At 31.4% G+C, this 24,187-nt stretch overlaps 3 pseudogenes; 1 reads left to right on the top strand and 2 right to left on the bottom strand.

The window, feature by feature from the left end:
* Positions 1 to 1,549: 1,549 nt before the first annotated feature.
* LOC107008671 lies at positions 1,550 to 3,467 on the bottom strand (annotated as a pseudogene).
* A 3,416-nt stretch (positions 3,468 to 6,883) lies between these two features.
* LOC107008761 lies at positions 6,884 to 9,206 on the top strand (annotated as a pseudogene).
* A 4,457-nt stretch (positions 9,207 to 13,663) lies between these two features.
* On the bottom strand, positions 13,664 to 17,542 carry LOC107026946 (annotated as a pseudogene).
* Between the last annotated feature and the right edge of the window lie 6,645 nt (positions 17,543 to 24,187).

Genomic DNA, 24,187 nt, shown 5'->3' with positions numbered 1-24,187 from the left:
AAAACTTGACTTATTCAAATGTTTACTACATGTTTCGTGTATACTGCCTTATGAACTATAATTTTGATATATTATATTCAACAGAGGTGCTCTTCACTGTAATAGTAATATGTGATTAGTTTGTTTATGTATATGATGTATCATATACATTCATATAATTCAAGTTGCTAATATATAACTGCAATATTTGTAACTTATGTATCATAAACATCATTTTGTAAGTAAAAATACTTAAAACTCAAACAATAATGTATCATACACATTAGAACTTAAGTGTCATATACTTCATTTTGTAAATTAACTGTCAAAAATACTTAAACTGAAACAATAAAAATTTTGTACCTTAACGTTATAAAGCAACAACTGTGTCTAAAACAATAACTTGAAAACACATAATGTTAATAACTAAAAACTATTGTAATACCAATAAGCTTTTAGAAAAACACAAAAGATAATTGTCTTCGACACAAAAGAACATAAAAACTTGTTCATCCTGTCCCTGCTAATTACTAATCTATGTTAACAATATCATATTCAGTTGGTGTTGTGAATTGACCCTTAGGCTTTGGTGGATCGTCATTCTCACTTATGTATCCACCATTGACCTTGTCGCTGCCGTATCTCCAAATGCTGCATATCTATTGCGTAGGTAATTTGCAAGATGGCCATCAGTATCAGGTGGTATAACAAGTTGGTCACTCAAAAACTCTGCAAATGTAGCTACGTATAACCCGCAGTCCCTACAACAAAATACATAATATAAATTTGTAAAATAGCTTACACATATATTGTAGACCAGAATTTAAATACTTACAGACTATCGTCTTCTTGTTGTATGATACCTTCAGCGTATTCAATGTTGAAAGGAATATGTGACTCTAAAGGTACACCCGTTTGTTTGTCCTTGTATGCATCAAGAACTGACCAGTTTGTCCGCTCAGTGTTTTCAAAGAAACCACTGTCAATGAGGTAAGAAGGTAGCGTCCTTGACAATTTTTTTATCTCCTTAGAATATACACGTTTTGTGCCCAAAGAAGAGTCATACACGCGTATCAACCTCTTATTCAATTCAACAACAGCAAACACCCAATGAAAATTTCCATCATAATTAATCGGAATATAAACATCGTCCACCAGATGTCATGGTAATCCAGCTGGTATTGAAAAACCTTTCATGACGTTGATTATTGACCTCTCATGTACTGATACAGCTCTTGCACGATCAAGGTGTTCTTGGGTACTAATATCATCATCAGCCTCATTGTTATAATACCTATCATGGGTATTGTTGATATGTGCGCTTAACAAACAATTGACTGTTGTGTATCTGTATTGATCCATGCTTCGAAGTTTTGATTTTTTACGAAGGTAGTAAAAATTACATCGATGTGCTACAAAAAAATATAAAAATAATTATACATTTTAAAAATATTTAACGAAAATAAAATACTAGACACTGAAAGTGATATATGATTTTGATATGTATATATAACATATTTACTCAATGTATCATATACATTATTATAAAATCATTTATATATAGAATTACCTGATCAGTCCAACAGTTTTTAGGCTGAGACATGGCATAAAACCAATTCTTATTTGTCGGAAATGCAACGACATAATCCATCATTTCAAAACCCAATGAAGATTCTCTTGATTTGTATTTATCTTCTGATGGTTTCCTATAGCATTAAGCGTAATGAAAAGATGTTATTCAAAAGTGTAACAATAGCTGCAATTTGAAAATTGAACAGATTCAGTACAATTATATAAAACTCACTTTTTTGAATGAGATTTAAGAAGCCCTGTAGTAACCCACTCAATAAACTCATCAATCAGATATGAAGGGGCTTGGTTTGTGATCTCACATCCTTGAAATGGAAAATTTGGGCGAATTACATCAGTCATGACCGCTTTTCCTTTTTCACTTGACCCAAATAATGTTAAATAAGGGGATTTGCAGTTTCTCGAAGGGATCCGGATACGTGCATGAGGAGTATTTATTTCGCTTCGGACAACAATATCTGTGATTGGAATATCAATTGGTAATTGACTGTCCGAAAGCAAACTTTGATTTTTGGTTAACTCCTGTTGATTTGCATGAATAGGCAGACTTCATAGATCAGCAATAAGTGTATTCATGGCTTCTCGTGTATCTGGCGATATTGAACCAGATGGTGCAGAATCCTATATGGTTTACACTGATATATAAAAATAGTTCGATAGACATATGATATTGATATGATACATGAAGAATAAATTACCGATGTATCTTCATTCATTGTTCCTTCAAATAAATGATGAGGCGTTTGTGCTGATGGAGCATCCTGAATAAAAAATGTACTGATCAATTTATGATACCTTAAACAACAAATAATTATACACAAAATGATTGTTAATGTATCAAGGATAGATAACAGCAAACTACGAATTGTGTATATGAGACAAACAAATTTAAGTTGTCACATAGAATATATATCTTGCAATGGACTGTATCACGTACACACTAAATAAAAAAGTATAGTATCATACACATTAACTTGATATGTGAACAGTAAAAATCATGTATCATATTAATCCAATTAAGCTGCAATGTATCACAATGATCAAATAAAACAGCAATGTATCATAATAATATAATTAAAATTAAACGTATCATACTGGCACATTTTCATGTATCATTGAAAATTGGATGAATACTAATAATGAAATTAATCTGCTATAATTACCTTACTGTGTTCACATGTTTCATCAGTATGATGACTATTTGAATTTGGGGATTGAAGTTCTGAAATGTCCTTCATTACTTCATGATTCTTCAATGTATCTTCAGTCTTTATTTTATAAAGAAAAATAAGTTAATGATAAATTATATAATATTATATACAAAATTAATAAAGTAAATTAAATCTGATTGTCAACATCAAATTCCATTTGTATCGGAGAGGTTGCTTGGTGTCCATCATTGCCTTCTTCATCGGAAACTTCAACCATGTGCGGTGTAGACTTGCCGGCCATATCCTTCATTAAATGAATTTGTAACATAATGACCTATGAAAACTATAACACACAAAGAAAATACACATACACAATACATTACCTTTGGTTGTTGTCCATCCTCCCTATTCTTAGAATTCATCACCTCAATGTGATTTGCCTTTATCAAATTCACAAGATACTCAAATTTACTGTCAACCTATTCAAAATAAATTACACATTCAGTTTTATATTTATGAATTAGCATTAAAAAATAAATATCGTTACTTACGTATTCCTTCATATGTTGTTTCAGTTCTTTAATATCGGGATATACAGACTTATCTTTTGGGACTTGTGAACATGGGCAGAAGATACATTAGCATGCGGGGTAGGTTCTTCAGCTGGCATTGAGAATGACTGATTTAATTGCGGCTTTAACTGCTTTGACAAAGTTTTCAAACCCTTTGTTTTATGTGTATCAGTATTCTTTCTCCTCTTGGGTGGTGGTGGAGATGATGTATCGATTACATGTGATGATCTTCTCAATAAATGACCTGGAGGGCTTGTTGAAAAATCCTCAAACCTGAATTATCTTTAGTTTGCACTTTTTTTGCACCAACAGGTGGCGTGGATAGTTCATTTCTGTTGACCTCTTGACTATCAGGTAAATAAAGGGCTTCCACCTCATCTGGCGTTGGTACAATGTTTGAACAAGTATCCTGCAATTAAAATGTTTTAATGTTATAACAATATTATGTATAACAAAAAAACTGTTATCTACAACAAAAATTATAAAGCTTAGTGATACACTATTAAAAGATAATTTAAAATTAATGTTACCTCGGAGAAAATTCTAGACATTAACTTTTCATATTTTGGCTTTTCAGCCACCACTGTCCAATTATATATCCTCGGAATACCATTCGCTACTTTAACAGCAAGGTCTGGACTTAGAGTAGATGCACATTCGTAAATCCAAACGTTGAGTGCATAAGGCATACCAAATAAGCGATACATCTGTTTGCTTTGGTTGAAGTCTTGCCTGAGTGATGTAATCACCTTATTAAATGCAATCTGACCCCAAGGATTTATTTCATACCTACCATCTTCGACCATTAGAAATTCTTCTATACGTATGAAGGTCTCACCAAGATGGCATAACATGAAAGTATTGATGAAGTATAGTATTGCCATTTCCACAGATTCCTGTGTGGTCTCCCAATTACCCATTGCAAAACGATCTATCAATCGACTCTTGGTTATACCCGTAGGACAATCAGGAAAATATTTTTGTAATAACCGGCTCGGAGTGGATTACGATATGAAAAATCCTTGACATTTTCTTTGCATTTAAGGCCAGTTACAATGGCAAATTCCTTTATACCAAACACCAATACATTCCCATTAGCATGACGAACATGCAGTACATCTTTATTTTCATGTCGCACCTCCAACAACAACAAACACTTAGTAATCTGACACTGGAAATTACATTTTGGAATTTCCGAATATGGTCCAAAAATTTTTTTCTTGAACATTGCAACGCCTTCATCCTTTATTGACAATTTGATTTTATTCACAAAATCAAAATTGAAAGTCGCTCCAAACCTCAATGGATGTGCTGGTATTTTTTTAATAACATAATTCATGCCCTGTTTATGCAAAAAATAAAATATAAAATTGTACTTGTCTAATAACAAAAATTTGATGTAATGTAGAAAATATAAGACGCTTGAATTATATGAATGTATATGATACATCATATTCATATTCCTAAAATACATTGGAATTATCAGACGTATATGATGCATCTTATAAATTGACAAACTATAATATTATATATAAACCTTGGGTATCATATTCAGTTTTAAGTGAATGTATATGATACATCATATTCAAATTTATAAGACACTGGATTTATAATATGTATATGATACATCTTATTAACTGATAAACTATAATATTATACATAAACCTTGTGTATCTGATACATCCTACGACTGTACAACACATCATTGGAGTTATCAGATGTATATGATACATCTTATAAACAGACAAACTATAATATTATATATAAACCTTGTGTATCATATTCAGTTTTAAGTGAATGTACATGATACATCATATTCAAATTTATAAGACACTGGATTTATAATATGTATATGATACATCTTATTAACTGATAAACTATAATATTATAGATAAACCTTGTGTATCTGATACATCCTACGACTGTACAACACATTTTACTTTAATAACCATTTATCCCTACTTAAATGGTTATTAAAGTAAAATGTGTTGTACAGTCGTAGGATGTATCAAATACACAAGGTTTATCTATAATATTATAGTTTATCAGTTAATAAGATGTATCATATACATATTATAAATCTAGTGTCTTATAAATTTGAATATGATGTATCATATACATTCACTTAAAACTGAATATGATACACAAGGTTTATATATAATATTATAGTTTGTCAGTTTATAAGATGCATCATATACGTCTGATAACTCCAATGTATTTTAGGAATATGAATATGATGTATCATATACATTCATATAATTCAAGCGTCTTATATTTTCTACATTACAGCAAATTTTTGTTATTAGACAAGTACAATTTTATATTTTATTTTTTGTATAAACAGGGCATGAATTATGTTATTAAAAAAAATACCAGCACATCCATTGAGGTTTAGAGCGACTTTCAATTTTGATTTTGTGAATAAAATCAAATTGTCAATAAAGGATGAAGGCGTTGCAGTGTTCAAGAAAAAAAACTTTGGACCATATTTGGAAATTCCAAAATGTAATTTCCAGGGTCAGATTACTAAGTGTTTGTTGTTGTTGGAGGTGCGACATGAAAATAAAGATGTACTGCATGTTCGTCATGCTAATGGGAATGTATTGGTGTTTGGTATGAAGGAATTTGCCATTGTAACTGGCCTTAAATGCAAAGGAAATGTTAAGGATTTTTCATATCCTAATTCCACTCCGAGCTGGTTATTACAAAAATATTTCCCTGATTGTCCTACGGTATAACCAAGAGTCGATTGATACAACGTTTTGTAATGGGTAACTGGGAGACCACACAGGAATCTGTGGAAATGGCAATACTATACTTCATCAATACTTTCATGTTATGCCATCTTGGTGAGACCTTCATACGTATAGAAGAATTTCTAATGGTCGAAGATGGTAGGTATGAAATGTATCTTTGGGGTCAGATTGCATTTAATAAGGTGATTACATCACTCATGCAAGACTTCAACCAAAGAAAACAGATGTATCGCTTATTTGGTATGCCTTATGCACTCAACGTTTGGATTTACGAATGTGCATCTACTCTAAGTCCAGACCTTGCTGTTAAAGTAGCGAATGGTATTCCGAGGATATGTAATTGGACAGTGATGGCTGAAAAGCCAAAATATGAAAAGTTAATGTCTAGCATTTTCTCCGAGGTAACATTAATTTTAAATTATCTTTTAATAGTGTATCAATAAGCTTTATAATTTTTGTTGTAAATAACAGTTTTTTTTGTTATACATAATATTGTTATAACATTAAACCATTTTAATTGCAGAATGCTTGTTGAAACATTGTACCAACGCCAGATGAGGTGGAAGCCCTTTATTTACCTGATAGTCAAGAGGTCAACAGAAATGAACTATCCACGCCACCTGTTGGTGCAAAAAAAGTGCAAACTAAAGATAAGTCAGGTTTTGAGGATTTTTCAACAAGCCCTCCTGGTCATTTATTGAGAAGATCATCAGATGTATCTGATACATCATCTCCACCACCACCCAAGAGGAGAAAGAATACTGATACACATAAAACAAAGGGTTTGAAAACTTTGTCAAAGCAGTTAAAGCCGCAATTAAATCAGTCATTCTCAATGCCAGCTGAAGAACCTACCCCGCATGCTAATGTATCTTCTGCCCATGTTCACAAGTCCCAAAAGATAAGTCTGTATATCCCGATATTGAAGAACTGAAACAACATATGAAGGAATACATAAGTAACGATATTTATTTTTTAATGTTAATTCATAAATATAAAACTGAATGTGTAATTTATTTTGAATAGGTTGACAGTAAATTTGAGTATCTTGTGAATTTGATAAAGGCAAATCACATTGAGGTGATGAATTCTAAGAATAGGGAGGATGGCCAACAACCAAAGGTAATGTATTGTGTATGTGTATTTTCGTTGTGTGTTATAATTTTCATAGGTCATTATGTTACAAATTCATTTAATGAAGGATATGGGCGGCAAGTCTACACCGCACATGGTTGAAGTTTCCGATGAAGAAGGCAATGATGAACACCAAGCAACCATTCCGATACAAATGGAATTTGATGTTGACAATCAGATTTAATTTACTTTATTAATTTTGTATATAAAATTATATAATTTATCATTAACTTATTTTTCTTTAAAAAATAAAGACTGAAGATACATTGAAGAATCATCAAGTAATGAAGGACATTTCAGAACTTCAATCCCCAAATTCAAATAGTCATCATACTGATGAAACATGTGAACACAGTAAGGTAATTATAGCAGATTAATTTCATTATTAGTATTCATCCAATTTTCAATGATACATGAAAATGTGCCAGTATGATACGTTTAATTTTAATTATATTATTATGATACATTGCTGTTTTATTTGATCATTGTGATACATTGCAGTTTAATTGGATTAATATGATACATGTTTTTTACTTTTCAGATATGTATTTTTTTTTTCAAGTTAATGTGTATGATACTATACTTTTTTATTTAGTGTGTACGTGATACAGTCCATTGCAAGATATATATCTATGTGACTACTTAAATTTGTTTGTCTCATATACACAATTCGTAGTTTGCTGTTATCTATCCTTGATACATTAACAATCATTTTGTGTATAATTATTTGTTGTTTAAGGTATCATAAATTGATCAGTACATTTTTTATTCAGGATCCTCCATCAGCACAAACGCCTCATCATTTATTTGAAGGAACAATGAATGAAGATACATCGGTAATTTATTCTTCATGTATCATATCAATATCATATGTCTATCGAACTATTTTTATATATCAGTGTAAACCATATAGGATTCTGCACCATCTGGTTCAATATCGCCAGATACACGAGAAGCCATGAATACACTTATTGCTGATCTATGAAGTCTGCCTATTCATGCAAATCAACAGGAGTTAACCAAAAATCAAAGTTTGCTTTCGGACAGTCAATTACCAATTGATATTCCAATCACAGATATTGTTGTCCGAAGCAAAATAAATACTCCTCATGCACGTATCCGGATGCCTTCGAGAAACTGCAAATCCCCTTATTTAACTTCATTTGGGTCAAGTGAAAAAGAAAAAGCGGTCATGACTGATGTAATTCGTCCAAATTTTCCATTTCAAGGATGTGAGATCACAAACCAAGCCCCTTCATATCTGATTGATGAGTTTATTGAGTGGGTTACTACAGGGCTTCTTAAATCTCATTCAAAAAAGTAAGTTTTATATAATTGTACTGAATCTGTTCAATTTTCAAATTGCAGCTATTGTCACACTTTTGAATAACATCTTTTCATTACGCTTAATGCTATAGGAAACCATCAGAAGATAAATACAAATCAAGAGAATCTTCATTGGGTTTTGAAATGATGGATTATGTCGTTGCATTTCCGACAAATAAGAATTGGTTTTATGCCATGTCTCAGCCTAAAAACTGTTGGACTGATCAGGTAATTCTATATATAAATAATTTTATAATAATGTATATGATACATTGAGTAAATATGTTATATATACATATCAAAATCATATATCACTTTCAGTGTCTAGTATTTTATTTTCGTTAAATGTTTTTCAAATGTATAATTATTTTTATATTTTTTTTGTAGCACATCGATGTTATTTTTTACTACCTTCGTAAAAAATCAAAACTTCGAAGCATGGATCAATACAGATACACAACAGTCAATTGTTTGTTAAGCGCACATATCAACAATACCCATGATAGGTATTATAACAATGAGGCTGATGATGATATTAGTACCCAAAACACCTTGATCGTGCAAGAGCCGTATCAATACATGAGAGGTCAATAATCAACGTCATGAAAGGTTTTTCAATACCAGCTAGATTACCATGGCATCTGGTGGACGATGTTTATATTCCGATTAATTATGATGGAAATTTTCATTGGGTGTTAGCTGTTGTTGAATTAAATAAGAGGTTGATACGCGTGTATGACTCTTCTTTGGGCACAAGGAAACGTGTATCTTGGCATGATGGGGTCAACTCGATGACGGGAGGTTGTTGGGCTTCTATGGCCCAACTCAATTGCAAAGACGTAAAGAGTACATTGAGAACTCATAAGGGATCACATGCACACACAAAAAAATGAAAATAAAAATACATAGAGCCAATATACTGAATCGATATAAGCAACATGGAATAAATAGCATTAGATTATTCAAATAAATAAAGTAAAATAAAAAGAAGGTTTCTACACTTTTGTTGCTAATTGTAAGTCATAAAAACAAAACATATCTCATAGGACAAAATTATAAGGAAGAAGGTATGAATTTATTGTTATTTTTTTTCATGGATGGTTAACTCACAAATCAAATCTAATAAGTTATACAATAACAAAGAAGCAGAACATGCATTATTAAATTAAGGGAATCAATTTAACAAACCAACCATATTGTATTATTATCTAGGAGTATCAAGCACAACACATGGTCTTATGTCAAAATGTAATAAAAATTCCTAAATCTTTGAATTTATTTGAAGATTATACTAGCTATGTGATAAACAAATGGACAAAGTTGAAACTAAGCAAATCAAGCATGATTGAGTCCACTACCTCCAAACATCAAGTCCTGTTAGTTAAGAAAAACATAATACAACAAGGTGACGAGGAACTTAACAAAGGTAAAAGGATATTACCTTTTTCGAGGCAGCAAACTGAAAATCGAGCTAGTAACAGAGCTTCTTCCAACACCACAAACTAAAAACTCCAACGGAAACTTGGATTGTAAAGAAGTGACCCCAAAACTCCGGCAACGCAAACACTATCGTGTTAAATTCTTTTGCCTATTTCTATTTTGTAGTTTCAATTTTCTTTTTTCTATCTAAAGCCAATTGATTCCAGCTTTTTCCAACCTTTTCTGCCAACAATTTTTTTTTTCAGCAAAATTTTCCCTGTTTTTCTAACTTTTTTTTTCTAACCTCATAATGGAGAAGAAGGTACTATTTATAGATGAAATAAGGTGTGCAAAAGAAGGGGAAAACGGAATAGACTTTATTTCGAAATTCAAATCCCTTGGAGGATAAGATGACAGTTCAAATTGGTACAAATCTCCAACGGATAGAGAAGGAGAACCATTCGATTTGAGCCAAGGACGATCTTGCAAGGAGATGCCTCCACCTAGAAGATTCGTGTACGGATGATAAGGTGCAGAGAGAGGTCCACACGACTGGACTCGGGTCGCTGGATTCCCTGGGATTTTTGGGTTTCAAATTGGATCGATTCGCTGAAGTTGCGTTCTGGTTCTCGTGAAGAAGAAGAGTAGCAGGGGTCGGGTGATGTTGTTGTTTTTGTTTGGACCGTATTATTGGATATTTCTTGGAACGGGTCGGTTGGGTTATTCAGTGAATTGGAATTGTGGGCTTTTTGTCATCTTTTTGGTGGGCTGGGTTTAAAAAAAGGAAAAATTGTATATAATAGCAAACTAATAACCTAAAATAAATGGAGTAGCTAGGGTTTGATTTAATTGTGCTCCATAGCAAATGTTGGCCAAAATTTGCCAGGTGCCTCTCTCCCAAAAGTCTCGCTCGCCACTCTCCTATTCTCGCCTCTCTCGCTTTATACACAGAAGTGTATAATTTCTGTTTCTGTTTTGTATAAAGCGAGAGAAAATTGTATATACACATGCAAAAACATATATCTTCGTGTTATACACTTAATTATACAATTTACAAACATTTTACTTCAATTCAATTGTAGACAAATGCAAATTTTATACAAATATTGCAGAGAAAAAGGTCAACGAATTATACAATTGCAGTGAAAATCAATTTTCTCTAGCTTTATACAACAGAAGTGTATATATTGTGTTTCTGTTTTTGTATAAAGCGAGAGAAAAACATATATCTTCTTGCTATACACTTATAATTATGCAATATACATACATTTTAATTCGATTCAATTGTATGCAAAGCAAATATTATAAAAATATTGCAACGAAATAGGCAGTGAATTATACAATTGTGCATTATATAATTGCAGTGAAATAGGATAGGCGAATTATACAATTGCAGCGAAATAGGCCAGCGAAATTATACAATTTAGGCCAGCGAATTATACAATTGTATATGTATAGCGAATTATACAGTTTTATGTTTGCTATGGAGTGCAATTATGCAAACTTTGCTATAGCATACAAATATGGATTTTTTGTTTGCTATATGTGAAAGTTGCCCTTAAAAAAATGGCACAAATAAAACAACTCATAGACTTTATTGGCAATAAATAGTCCACTTTAAATTTTTTAGCAAAAAAATATTTTTTAGATATTTATTTGGCATTAAATAGCTACATTCTTTTTTTTTTTTAAATAGATCCCCCCCCCCCTTGATTTTCTCACTCTGTTTCCTAGCAGTTATGTTTTTATTGTTCCTTTTTCCTCTCTCCTTATAATTTGTCAACAAATATTTTTTGTTACGTATTCTTTAATTTTCTCTTTCTTTCCTTTATTTTCTCACTCTTTCAAGTTTAGGATTTCTATCTTTTTTTTAAAAAATTATTTCCATTAAAGATCAATCACAACAGGGACTCTTCATAGTAAGTAACTCAAATCCTACTAATTTTATTTATATTTATTGCCTAGGTTATTTTTTAAAAAATTGAGATTTTATACATTCTTTATCTTGCTTTTTACAAATTATCGTATTTGTATTTTTTGCAACGTTTTTCTCTCCCAAAATGTCCCATAATAGGCCCCATTCTTCTACTCTTTCCCGGAAGTCGATGACTATTGATAGCTATTACCTTGACACCAAAGAAGAGTTCGACAAAAATTTCAATATATCGTGATTTCTTGAATTGAGATTTTCTCAATTTCTTATAAATAATTAATTAATATATTTATGACAAGTTTTAAAAATATTGATTTTGTTGATTGAATTTGATGATGAATATTTATTTTTGTCTCCAACAAATGTATGTAAGTTTGTTAATGAATACAATCAAACACATAATAATTATTAATGAATTTTTTTATTGCATTCAAAATAGTAATGCAAGCAACTGTATACATATGTAAAATTATAAATACTAATGCAAACAAATGTATGCCAATTTATAAATAAATATGGACGAATGTATCCAATACAAATGTATACTTATGTAAATTTGAAAAATATTAATGCAAATAAATGTATACCAATTGATTATGAATACGAACAAATGTATACCAATTTACTATGAATACGAACAAATGTATACAATATTAATTTAAAATTAGAAAGATATTAATGCAAACAAATGTATATCAATTTATAACTGAATATGAACGAATGTATCCAATATATAAATGTATACCTATATAAAATTTGAAAGATATTACTACATATAAATGTAAATGTATACCAATTTATTATGAATACGAACAAATGTATCCAATACAAATGTATGTCAATCTATTATATGAATATTGATTTAATGAATACTAACGCAAACAAATGTATACAAATTTTTTAAGTGAATATGAATTGAGTTCAAAGGCAAAATATTTTGACAGGTAATGAACTCATAGGAATACCTTTGAAAGAAGAATAATCATGAACAAAATATTATTTGTTAATTTTAAGAAAAAGATATGATTCTAAAATATATTTTGCTAGTTTTAAGTGGAAATGGTTGAAGATAGAATAGAGATGGTATTAATTTTTTCTTAAAAAAAAATACAAAATTTGAAAGAAGAGAGTTTTGAATAATCTTTTGCTAGTTTTAAGGAGAAATAGTTTGAAGTTAGAAGAGAGATGAAATTAATATTCTTTTACTATTTCAAAAAATACGTAATAATTTGAAAGAAGAAACAATTTTAAATAATCTTTGCTAGTTTTAAGGAGTAATAGCCGGAAGTTAGAAGAGAAATTATATTAAAAAACTTTTATTATTTAAAATACATTTAAAATGTCGATATGTTACTTTTAGGTTAATATGTGCCAATATTTTATCTATTTATTAATTGCTAATTAATATTGGACTATATATTGCCAATTGTATATAACACTTGTCTATCTATGTCAATTCCTCCTGGAGTTTGAAATGAAAGGCCCCCAAAAATGGGTCTTACACAGAGAGAAGACCCGCTAGGGAAAAATAGCCAAAATTATAATTATAGCCAATGAATCAAAGACTTAGCCAACTTGAGTTAATTAGTGAATTCGGCTAAAAATAAAATAAAATAAAATGAATTAACATAAACTAATTAATGAGTTTTTTAATTTTAACGAAATAAAATAATTAACTTAATTATAAACTATATATATATATATGGTTAAATATGGTTAGTAAAGTTAGTTAGAGTTAAGTTGAGTTAGTAGAGTTGGTTAGGAGGTTGTTAGTGCTAAAAGGCGTGATGAATAAACTACCTATAAATAAAGGCAATGTATTCTGAAATAATGGATTAATAAAACAGTTTCTTCTTTACTCTTTCTACTCTGTATTTCTAATACTCAGTGTTTTTTACAAGCTCCATTAATGGAGTTGACAGAAGGGAACCAAGTTGGGCTATGCTTCGAGGAAAATAGCCAAAATTATTCCTGTTGAGATACAATTCTTTCAAAGAGGATAAGCATCCAATGTCTTCCGGAATTCCTCCATTAAATTGCAGGAACACATGAGATTCAGATTTTCCAATGAGCGTAATCATTCAGCCACATTAACACCTACAAACTTTTTAAGCCTCCTGCACTCTGATAAGTCCAAATATCGAAGAGAACCAAGTTGGGCTATGCTTAGAGGCAAATGCTCAAAATTATTTCCCTGGAGATGCAACTCTTTCAAAGAGGATAAACATCCAATGTCTTCTGGAAGTCCTCCATCTGTTAATTTGCAGTAACAGAGATCCAGATCTTCCAATGAGTGTAACCCTTCATTTACAAGACCTTCTCCTGTTTGTTTGTTTTTACAAAACTCAATGAAAGGCTTTCAAACTTAGAGCAACCCGATATATTTAGCTTCACCAAGCTTTTCAACATGCCAATGCTGCTTGGAAGAGCTACAAGGTTTCCCAAATTTCTTTAATTCAGCACTGTAGGCCAACCTTTCCTTATCTCGTAGCCTCCAACAGAAATGTCTAGCGTCGGCTTCGGTCTTCCAAGGATTTCTGGAAATTTCTCTAAACTGAAGCAATCTATTAGACATAGTTTTTCAAGAGATTCCACGTTTAAACATGGAAACCTCTCAAGGTTTACACAACGATACAACTTTAAAGAGATGAGTTTTCTGGAACATCCCAAGGAATGGTGAACCTCTTTAAGACTCACACAAGCACTCAAATTCAAATACTCCAAATTTGGCATCCCAGTAAAATCTGGTGTTTCCATCAAGCTTGTAGAGTACCGGAGATCTAGCCTTCGTAGAGACGGCAAAAGTATCTATTCGAAACACACAAGGAAATTGTTTAATTTACATGTGGCAGTGTGGATCTCAACCCGAGACTCGTGGGGAGGACAAATGATGACAAATACCACACAAATTTATGTCTACACTAAATAAACTTTTCCAAGTTCAGGGGAGTTCAAGTATTATGCAAAATTAAAAATTATTTTAAATAAAATGTACCTTTCTTTTCGTCTATAATTTATGCAACAAACTAAACCGGAGTTCAAGATGAACAAGCCTTTGCAGTTCAAAATTTTCTGGCAATGACTTCCAAGGATAGAGATACCAGCTAAACCAACGCAAGTTGTTGGGCAGGTACTCAATGGAACCATCATGGCAACTGGAATCATGGGAAACGTCTTCTGAATCACTCTCAGAGGGGTACTCTTGGAGCCATTCATGACTTACATCTTGACTTATATTTAATATCCTAAGTCTTTTCATATTTTTCATTGTCTCTTTGCTTAACCATAGTTTTTTAATATAATTTGACCAGATTACTTCCACTGCCACTGTCCCCTGATAAAAAGATCACAAGCCACAAATTATAACTTCAGATGTCACCTAAAATACGCCAAATCTTCTCATCAGATTTCTTAGTTTTTAGAGTCAAGTCAAAAACCTTTTCATGCATGCAGTGTTATAACAAAATTGTAATAATTATCATCTTTTAAAGAAAAAATAATGTATGATCAAGTGAAGGATTTGTAAGGTGTGTTTTGCCCCTCCTTGGAGTTTTTCCATTCGAGAATTTTTATTTACAAAATGTTACTCAGAGTAAATAGTTGGGTAATGTTTTCTTAAAAGATAACTAATTGAGTTATTATGTACCAAGTATCGATCAAATTTCAAGTTAATGCAAAGAATAAAAGTTAGATTAAGCATATTAAGCGGCTACTATACAAATTCATGGCTTGATAACATAACATAAATGAATTTTGATAAATGAAAACTAGAAATTGAATATTATTGTGTTGTTTAGTTTACTTACTGTATTGTTGACCAACACTTCTTTCAAATCTTTAACGTCCCATAGTCTGCTACGTTCACCTGGATCCTTTTGCATATTCACTATATATTTACCCATATCTTGTATTAAGTCGTGCATCTGAATCCTACCATAGTCGATGAACACAAGAGATTTGTCAATTAGGACACTCAATTCAATATTTGCTCCAGAATAACAACTCTCAAGAATTTTCATGATGTATTTTTCTTCAATCCCTCGTAAGAAGCATGCTATATCTAGAAATATGTCTTTTTGTATGGTCTCCAGTCTATCATAGCTAATTTTAAGCTTGTCAACAATTTCTGACTTGGATTTAATTTTCATTTGCTCTATTGCACTTCTCCACTCAATTATGTCCCTCTTATGTAAGAAAGAACCCCACACTTTCAGTGCTAAAGGAAGGCCTTTAGCATGATCAATGACCTCCAATGAGAGCTTCTCAAAAGATTCATCTGGAACTTCTTCTTTGAAAGCATATTGATGGAACAATTTAATAGCATCATCGTCAAGTAGTGCAGTCACTTCATATACTGCATCATTCTTCCCAGCAAATGTCTGTCTCTTGTTGTTACAATAATCCTACTGCCTTTGCCAAACCAATCAAGATCTCCAGCTAGGTTATCCAAATGGTCACTGTGATCTATGTCATCAAGCACAACTAAAATTTTCTTAAACCGAAGTCTATGAGCTATCATGTGCTTTCCGTCTTCCTTATTACTCACGTGGTTACCTTTTATCCTCAACAGTTCTGAGAGAAGGATATTTTGCATAGAATGCATTCCACACTTGTTTTCCTTAATATCGGCAAGAAAACAAGCAGCATCAAAACGGTTTGAGTTTGTATCAAAAATAGCCCTTGCTATTGTCGTTTTACCAACTCCGCCCATTCCCCAGATCCCCACAATCCGAACATCATTGATCTCCATTTCTAGTAGGGATTTTACGTTTCCCAAATGAGTATCTATTCCCACAACATTTCGCAAATAAGATACTGAAGTCTTGCATGATTTGGACGAAATTTGGTCAACAATATGCTGAATGAAGTCTGATTCAATCCTATATATAAAGAAAAGAATATTGTTGATATATACAGACAAAGAATCAGGAATAAAAATTAGTAGAGTACTCCTAATTAATCAGAATAATATTCCTTCTTAATTACTGATATAAATTTATAATTCCGAAATATGCAAAAATATAATTGAGATTCTGTTTTGACTCAATTTTTGAGGTTTGTCCTATAATAATACAACATACATATGGTTCCTTTTCAATTTATGTGTTTTCAACTCACCAATCACGGATATCATATCCTTTTAGATTTGCGGCAGCAGCTAGGCATTCCTCCATCCATGCACCTTCTGCATCCCCTCAACATCATCCTTATACCTCGATTCGTGTTTGGCAAATGCTTCTGCAAAGCTCTCACTTTGGTATCGAACATGTGATGGATCCACATAACAGAAGACCGGTATGACTATGTGTCCAATTTCTTTCTCCTTGCATTCCATAATCTTCACTAGTTCATTCAAGCACCACCTTGACGTAGCATAATTCTTTGAGAAAACGATTACTGCAACTTGAGACTCTTCTATAGCTTTCACAAGTTCTTCTGAGATGGAATCTCCATCCTCTAGCCTTTTATCATCTAGAAAGGTTAATATTCCCCTATTTTCCAAACCTTGGTACAAGTGAGTCGTAAAATTTTTCCGAGTATCTTCTCCTCTAAAACTTAGAAAGACACCGTACTTCCATTGAGGACAGTACTGTGAATTACTCGCAAAAGAAGAAGATGATGCCATAGATTCGATTAATTAGTCTGGTGTATAGAGGAACGTATAAACAAACAAGTACCAATTAAAAAATGAAAGCTTGTAATGAGCATTCCAATCAACTAATAATATTAATAGGAAATTTAATTTCTTAATGCCTACTCTAGTCAACGCATTAATTATTCTGAGAAGTTTCAGCTCCAGAAATCCACTGGGATTCTTTTTAGTCATACATTTTTTTTAATCCATTTGAATATAAAAATAAGTGTCAAAAACACACCTAAATTATATATTTTTTTTTAAGTTTCATACTTAAACTATTGAAAGTTTGAATTTTATACCTAAACTATGACTTTTTGTTTGATAAACACACCTCTATCTTTTATACCACTCTCATCATGGTATGTGTAATACACTCTCTATTTTATTTTAAAGAATTTCCACATCATACTCCACATACACAAAACATTTAATCTTGACAATAAATAAATGAATTATTAGTATTAATTAAAATTAAAAATTAAGAAGCTATTATAAAAAAATAATATTTTCTTTATAAAAAATATAAAATAGTTTTCTTACCCTAGGCCATCACTTCCTCACACCCCCAACCTCCACCATCACCATTTTTTTAAGTTTTTGTTTTGTTTAAATTTATTTTATTTCTTCACTTCATCTCGTCCCCCTCATCACAAACTAATTTTTAGATATTATTTTATTTTCTTAAAAAAATAATTCTATCCATCTCACTTTACCCTTCGCTTTCAATTTTTTTTCAGTGTTTAGATATACATATCGAAAATATTTTTTACTTGCCTCCACAAGACTTTTAATTTTTTTTAGTTATTTATGTTATATTCGGTACACTAGTGGAATTTTTTTTCTAAAAATATATGTACGTGCATATCTAACACAAAATGAAAAAAATGTTAAAAAAAAATTAGGAGCGGAGGATTAAATAGGAGGTAAATTTTTATTTTTTTAAAATATAATAATAACAATTTCTATTTTTTTTTGGAAGGGGGGGGGGGGATGAATGATTGTTTTTTTTTTTTTGGAAGTGGAAGGGAGGATGAAGTATAAAATTTTTAAAAATATTTTATAAATGATTTTTTTTTTAAAAGGATGGGGGTTGTCGGGGAGGGGTACATGGAGAAGTTGGAGAGTGAGGTAAGAAAAATAATTTGATTTTTTATATGGATAGTAAAACATTAATCTTTAATTTTTAATTAATATTAATATTTTATTATTTAATTTTTATCTAGGTAAAATATTTTGTCTATGTGGGATGTCATGTCTCATGTTTTTTTCAAATAAAAGAGTGAGTATATTACACACACCACTGAGGTGTGTTTCTCAAACTAAAAAGAGATTGTTTAAGTAGGAAACTCACACTCTCAATAGTTTAGATATGAAACTCAAAAAAAGTGAAAAGTGTCGGTGTGTTTTTGACACTTATCTCTTGAATATATATGAGTACCTTTCACATATATGGTAATTGACCATATTACTCTTACACTACAACAAAACAATTTTTAGCGGCAATAAATAAACATATTTATAAAGAGTGCTTAAGTCTTTACGGGCATTAGTTAAGTGTCATTGGATCCAATATCGCTAAAGGTTTTAGGCACAAATACATAGAGTGTTAATTGCCGCCAAAAATATATATTAGCGACAATTAAGAATTAATTGCCACTAAAGATCTTTTTTTTAGTAGTGTTATGAGCAAACAAGATAAATCTCATTAGTTTAGGGTCTAAATATGTGTATCTATTTTAGTTTTTGATATTATCTTCTGTACTACATTTACTTCATCAGATACATACAAGTCAAATTAGGTGTAGTTTTTTCTAGATACGTTGTAGCAAAATGTGATAATTCGTATGTATTTGAAATACACTAACACTCTCACTCGCCTCTCTCCTATCTAGCTCGTTCGCCTTTTAATTTTTCTCTCTCGCTCGTCTATCTCCCTATGTATCTGTATTTCAAAATGTACCAGGAATCAAAGATATGTGTATCTAGTATCAAAAGTTATATGTTGTTGCATCTCTCCTCTCTCGTTTGCTTTTGTCCATATATGTATTTATATTTTAAAAGGTATTTGGTATCAAAGATACGTGTATCTAACTTGATATTTGAAGGAGGGTCCATCACAACGAATTAATAAAGTCAAGTCGTGTTGTCGGTGGCAAAGAAATTACCATTCTTTTGCCTCTCACCTTTATCTGTGGTTTGTGACATGGAGGTGACGAATTCCAACAGAAATTAGGAAAAGGTCACCAAACTCCAGCCTCAACAATAAATGGAGTTGAACACATTTAGGGTGTGTTGAGTAGAGTAAACACGAATATTCAAGTAAATATATACATATTGTATGTGTTTCAATACAACATTTTGACAAAAGTGCATACTTTGTAATACTCTCTCTTGCTTTTTACTTGTCAATCTTTTTATCAGAGTCAAAAAATATCAACTTTGAGTAACATTTTAAAATATAATTTTTCATCATATTAATATGAAAAAAATTACAATTTGGGATACTTTTTATAGTGTTTTTGAATATCTAAACTATTTTAAAACATTGAATTAATATAATAAAATTTATCTTTAAAATTAGTCAAATTTAATTTTAAAGAGCACAACATAACAACTAAAATGGAAAGAAGGGAGTGGTAGGAGTGATAAGTGTAGGTAATTATTTAGTTCTTCTCATTTATGGATTTGGACCCACTATCCATCTGCACAAAGAAAATTTGGATCATATTAATATTATGAGCAAACAATACAAATTGTACTAATATAGAACTTTTTGTGGTTCTTTATTTTAATTTTTGAAATTACCTTTTGTAACACATTTAATTTATCAGATACATGTATTTGGCACAATCAGATACATGCGGATCAAATTTTATGTAATTTATTTTAAATACATTATATTTAAGTGTGACTCGTATGTATCTGAAATTTACTGACTCTCTTTCTCACCCTCTCTTTGTGTATCTACATTTTAGCATGTAATTAGTGTGTATGTATGTATAGTACCAATACATACATGTTGACTCTCTCGCTCACCTCTCTCTTTCGCTCGTCTCTCTCTATGTATATAAGTAGTATTTATGGTAAAAATATTTGAATAATTAAATGGGTCTCCTACTACTGTTGAACGAATGTTACCTTTCATCACAATGAATGAATGAAGTCAAGTCGTGTTTGGGTGAATAAGAAGTTACCCTTCTTTTCTCTTTCCACCATTATATTCTTGTACTTCAACTTTTAGTGATATTACATTTTATTTCCAAGAAATTTCTGATATTTTATTGCTTTTGATTGGTTATTTATATTCAATGCAACTAGTCTTGCTTTTTCAATCGTAAAAAAATTGTTAGGATATTACCTAACTGTTTCAAATAAACTAGGCTCACAATTTGTTGAGTAAAGTTTCATATGTCATTCTATTTACCTTATTAATTGATTCAATCTATTTCTGATTGAGAAATAATATTTTAGTCCAATGATGAGTTCTAATGAATGTCTATATGATATTTCCAGTTCAAATTTTATCAGAGCAAAAAAATTGTTTAAATTTGTGTTCATTTCTTAGTGATGATGATTTAATAAAACTATAAATTATTAACATTTGTAAATTTGATAGAATATACATGTAATGAACAACTTCGTTGAATTTTGGTAAATAATGTATCTGATACATCATAATTGTGAACCTCACGTCTTTAATGTATCACATATAACATAAAATGTAAAAAAAGTATTTGATACATTTAATAATTAAAATATTTTTTTTGGTAACTGTAATTTAGTATTACCAGATTTGCATTATGTACAATGTTGGGAACTCTTGATGTGGACAACTTCAACTCTCAGAGTCCAGCTGAAACAAAAAATCCATTCCTGCTAGTCTCAAATCTAAGGATAGAAGTTAAGCTTGTGCATAAAATTAATAAACTTAGGTATGATACTAGCTCTACAATGTATGCTTTGGATGTTTACTCTAGTGATCATATCTATATTCCTCTCATTGTTTTGAAAAATCTTGTAGTTCCTTTCTTGCCAGATGTAGTAGATTGTTGTAGCTAAGGTAATTCTGTAGATCTCTGCTTGTATTGTTTTGCTTGAAGCATGTTCTACAGCCCATGTTAGTTCCTCAGTCCATCCATTGCTAATTCTATTAATTGATAGCCAATTCAGAAGCTTTTGCCATAGCCTTCTTGAGAATGTACATGTAAAGAATAAGTGCTAATGAGTTTCATTTGCTTCCTGACAGAGTGGCCATAAGATATCATTAGTGATCCCCCAGTTTTCCATTCTATCTCTGGTGTATAGTCTCCTATTTATAGTCAAGTACATTGAAAAGATCCATTTAGGACCGGCTTGGTTGTTGCAAATCATTCTCTTCCAAGGAACCTTGTTATAATCATCCCTTAGCTTCTTATACATTTTCTTGATACTAAAATCATCTGTCTCCATGCTTTCTGCAATTTGCAAACCCTTATCTTCCGGCCAATGTCCTGCTTGTATAATTTTCCTCACTATCCACGAAGCTTGGTTTGCTTTTACTTTCCATGGTTTCCTACCTTTGAGGTTAAAGGTATGAACCCATACAATCCACAATTTATCTTTCTTCTTGTTTAGATCCCACAATTGCTTTATTATAGCTGCTTTGTTTCACATTTATATATCTGTAACATTCATTCCTCCTGCTACTTTTGGCCAGCAGAGTGTGTCCACGAAATAAGTACGTTTTCCTTTAACTTGTGTCTCTCTATTCTATAGAAACCTTTTTGTTGGAATTAATGCATCAATGTTTAGTCTTCCGAAATTGTCTCTTAATTTTTCAAGAAGTCTCTTTAGAATTTCGTAGTATATGTATCTAGTAAATTGTGATACATGTATTTTGTTATTTATGCAAGACTTTTTATTTTTTATTTTGAGTAGTATAAATAGTGATGTAGTTGATGATTGTAATCATCTCAAGTGACCTTATGTAGCCTATTTTAACTTGAGCATTTTCTAAAGATATTATTTTTCCTTCCATATTTCCTACAAATTGGTATCAGAGAAGGTTTTCGTTCTTAATCTGGGGTGGTGAAGAAAAAAATATGGCATCCAAAACAAATGAAAGTGATGATTCTTCAGTTTTTCTTACTCCATTTTTTGATGAAACTGATTTTGAATACTGGAAGATAAGAATGAGAACACATTTGAAAGATGAAGGTTTGTGGACTATTGTTGCAAATGACTTTGAAGATCCAGACAACGATGGTGATCTTACAGCAGCAGAGATGAAAAATCTTGAGGCTAAGTATTGACAAGATGCAAAAGCCTTGAGCAAAATCCAAATGGGAGTCTCAAGAGCATATTTTGCAAAAATTGCTACTTGTGAGACTGCAAAGGAAGATTAAGATTTTCTGGAAACTGAGGTGTATGGTGACGAAAAGGTACGCACTATAAATCTTCAAACTCTTAGAAGAGAGTTTCAAAATTTAAAGATGATAGAATCTGAAAAAATTGATGAATATTGCACAAGAGTCATGAATATTGTTAATGAAATGAGAAATCATAGTGATAAAATTTCTGACTAACAAGTTGTGGAAAAGATTCTAATTAGTGTCACAGAAAAGTATGAGTACATCATTGCTATCACTGAGGAGACGAAAGATCTTTCTAAGCTTTCCATCAAAGAGCTAGTTGGATCATTTCGTGCACACGAGAAGCGAAGATTTTTTCGTGAAAATCAACCCAAAGAGACGGCTTTCCGGTCGAAAACAAATGAGAATTCTCAAAATTTCTCAAAAAATCATTAGAAGAAAAATCACAAGCCAAAAAAGAAGCAGGATCATGATGGTTCTTCCAAGAAGGTTGAAGAAAAAGGTGAGAAAAACTCTAGTCTTTTTTGTAAAGTTTGTGAAAAGACTAATCACAATTCAGAAAAATGTTGGCACAAAGGTAAGCCCTAATGTAACTTTTGTAAAGAGTTTGGCCACATTGAAAAGGATTATTGGCAGAAGAAACGGGAGCAAGCAAATTTTTGTGAAAAAAAGGAGTAAGAAAGGGAATAAAGCTTTTTCTTTGCTTCTAAATCTGATGTTTCAACAAAAAGCAATGAATGGTATGTTGATAGTGGTTGTAGTAATCACATGACTGGAGATGAAAAGTCTTTCCTCTCAATTAATAATAGCATCACTACTAAAGTGAAGATGGGAATGGAGCCTTAGTTGATGCGAAAGGTAAAGGTACTATTTTGATCAACATGAAAGGAAGCGGTAAGCAAATTCAAGATGTTCTTTATGTTCCTGACTTGGAAGAAAATTTGCTTAGTGTTGGTCAACTCATGGAAAATGGTTATTCTCTTCTATTTAGAGATAATTATTGCAGGATATATGATAAAATTGAGCCAAATCAAGTCATTGTTGAAGTAAAGATGATAAAAAGAAACTTCCATTTGCAATTTCATTACAATGCATTAAAAAATGAAATTGTGTTTGTAGAAAAGGGTAATAGTAGTAGTCTGTTGAAAAACGTCGTGGTGGAGTGAATGTTTCACATGACCAATGGCTTCCTAACTATATAAATGTAACGACCTGTTTAGTCGTTTTGAGCAGCAGATTTTATTTCTGGAAAAACTGGCTGAGACGACGGATCCCACGACGGACCGTCATGGGAACGACGGACCGTCGAGGGGGTCTCGTTCCAAAACACTTAGAATT

This window comes from Solanum pennellii, chromosome 1 (genome assembly GCF_001406875.1).
Source record: "Solanum pennellii chromosome 1, SPENNV200".
In the NCBI taxonomy this organism is placed as follows: domain Eukaryota; kingdom Viridiplantae; phylum Streptophyta; class Magnoliopsida; order Solanales; family Solanaceae; genus Solanum; species Solanum pennellii.
The sequence above is the reverse complement of the archived record's forward strand: the minus strand, read 5'-3'. Positions and strand labels throughout refer to the sequence as shown.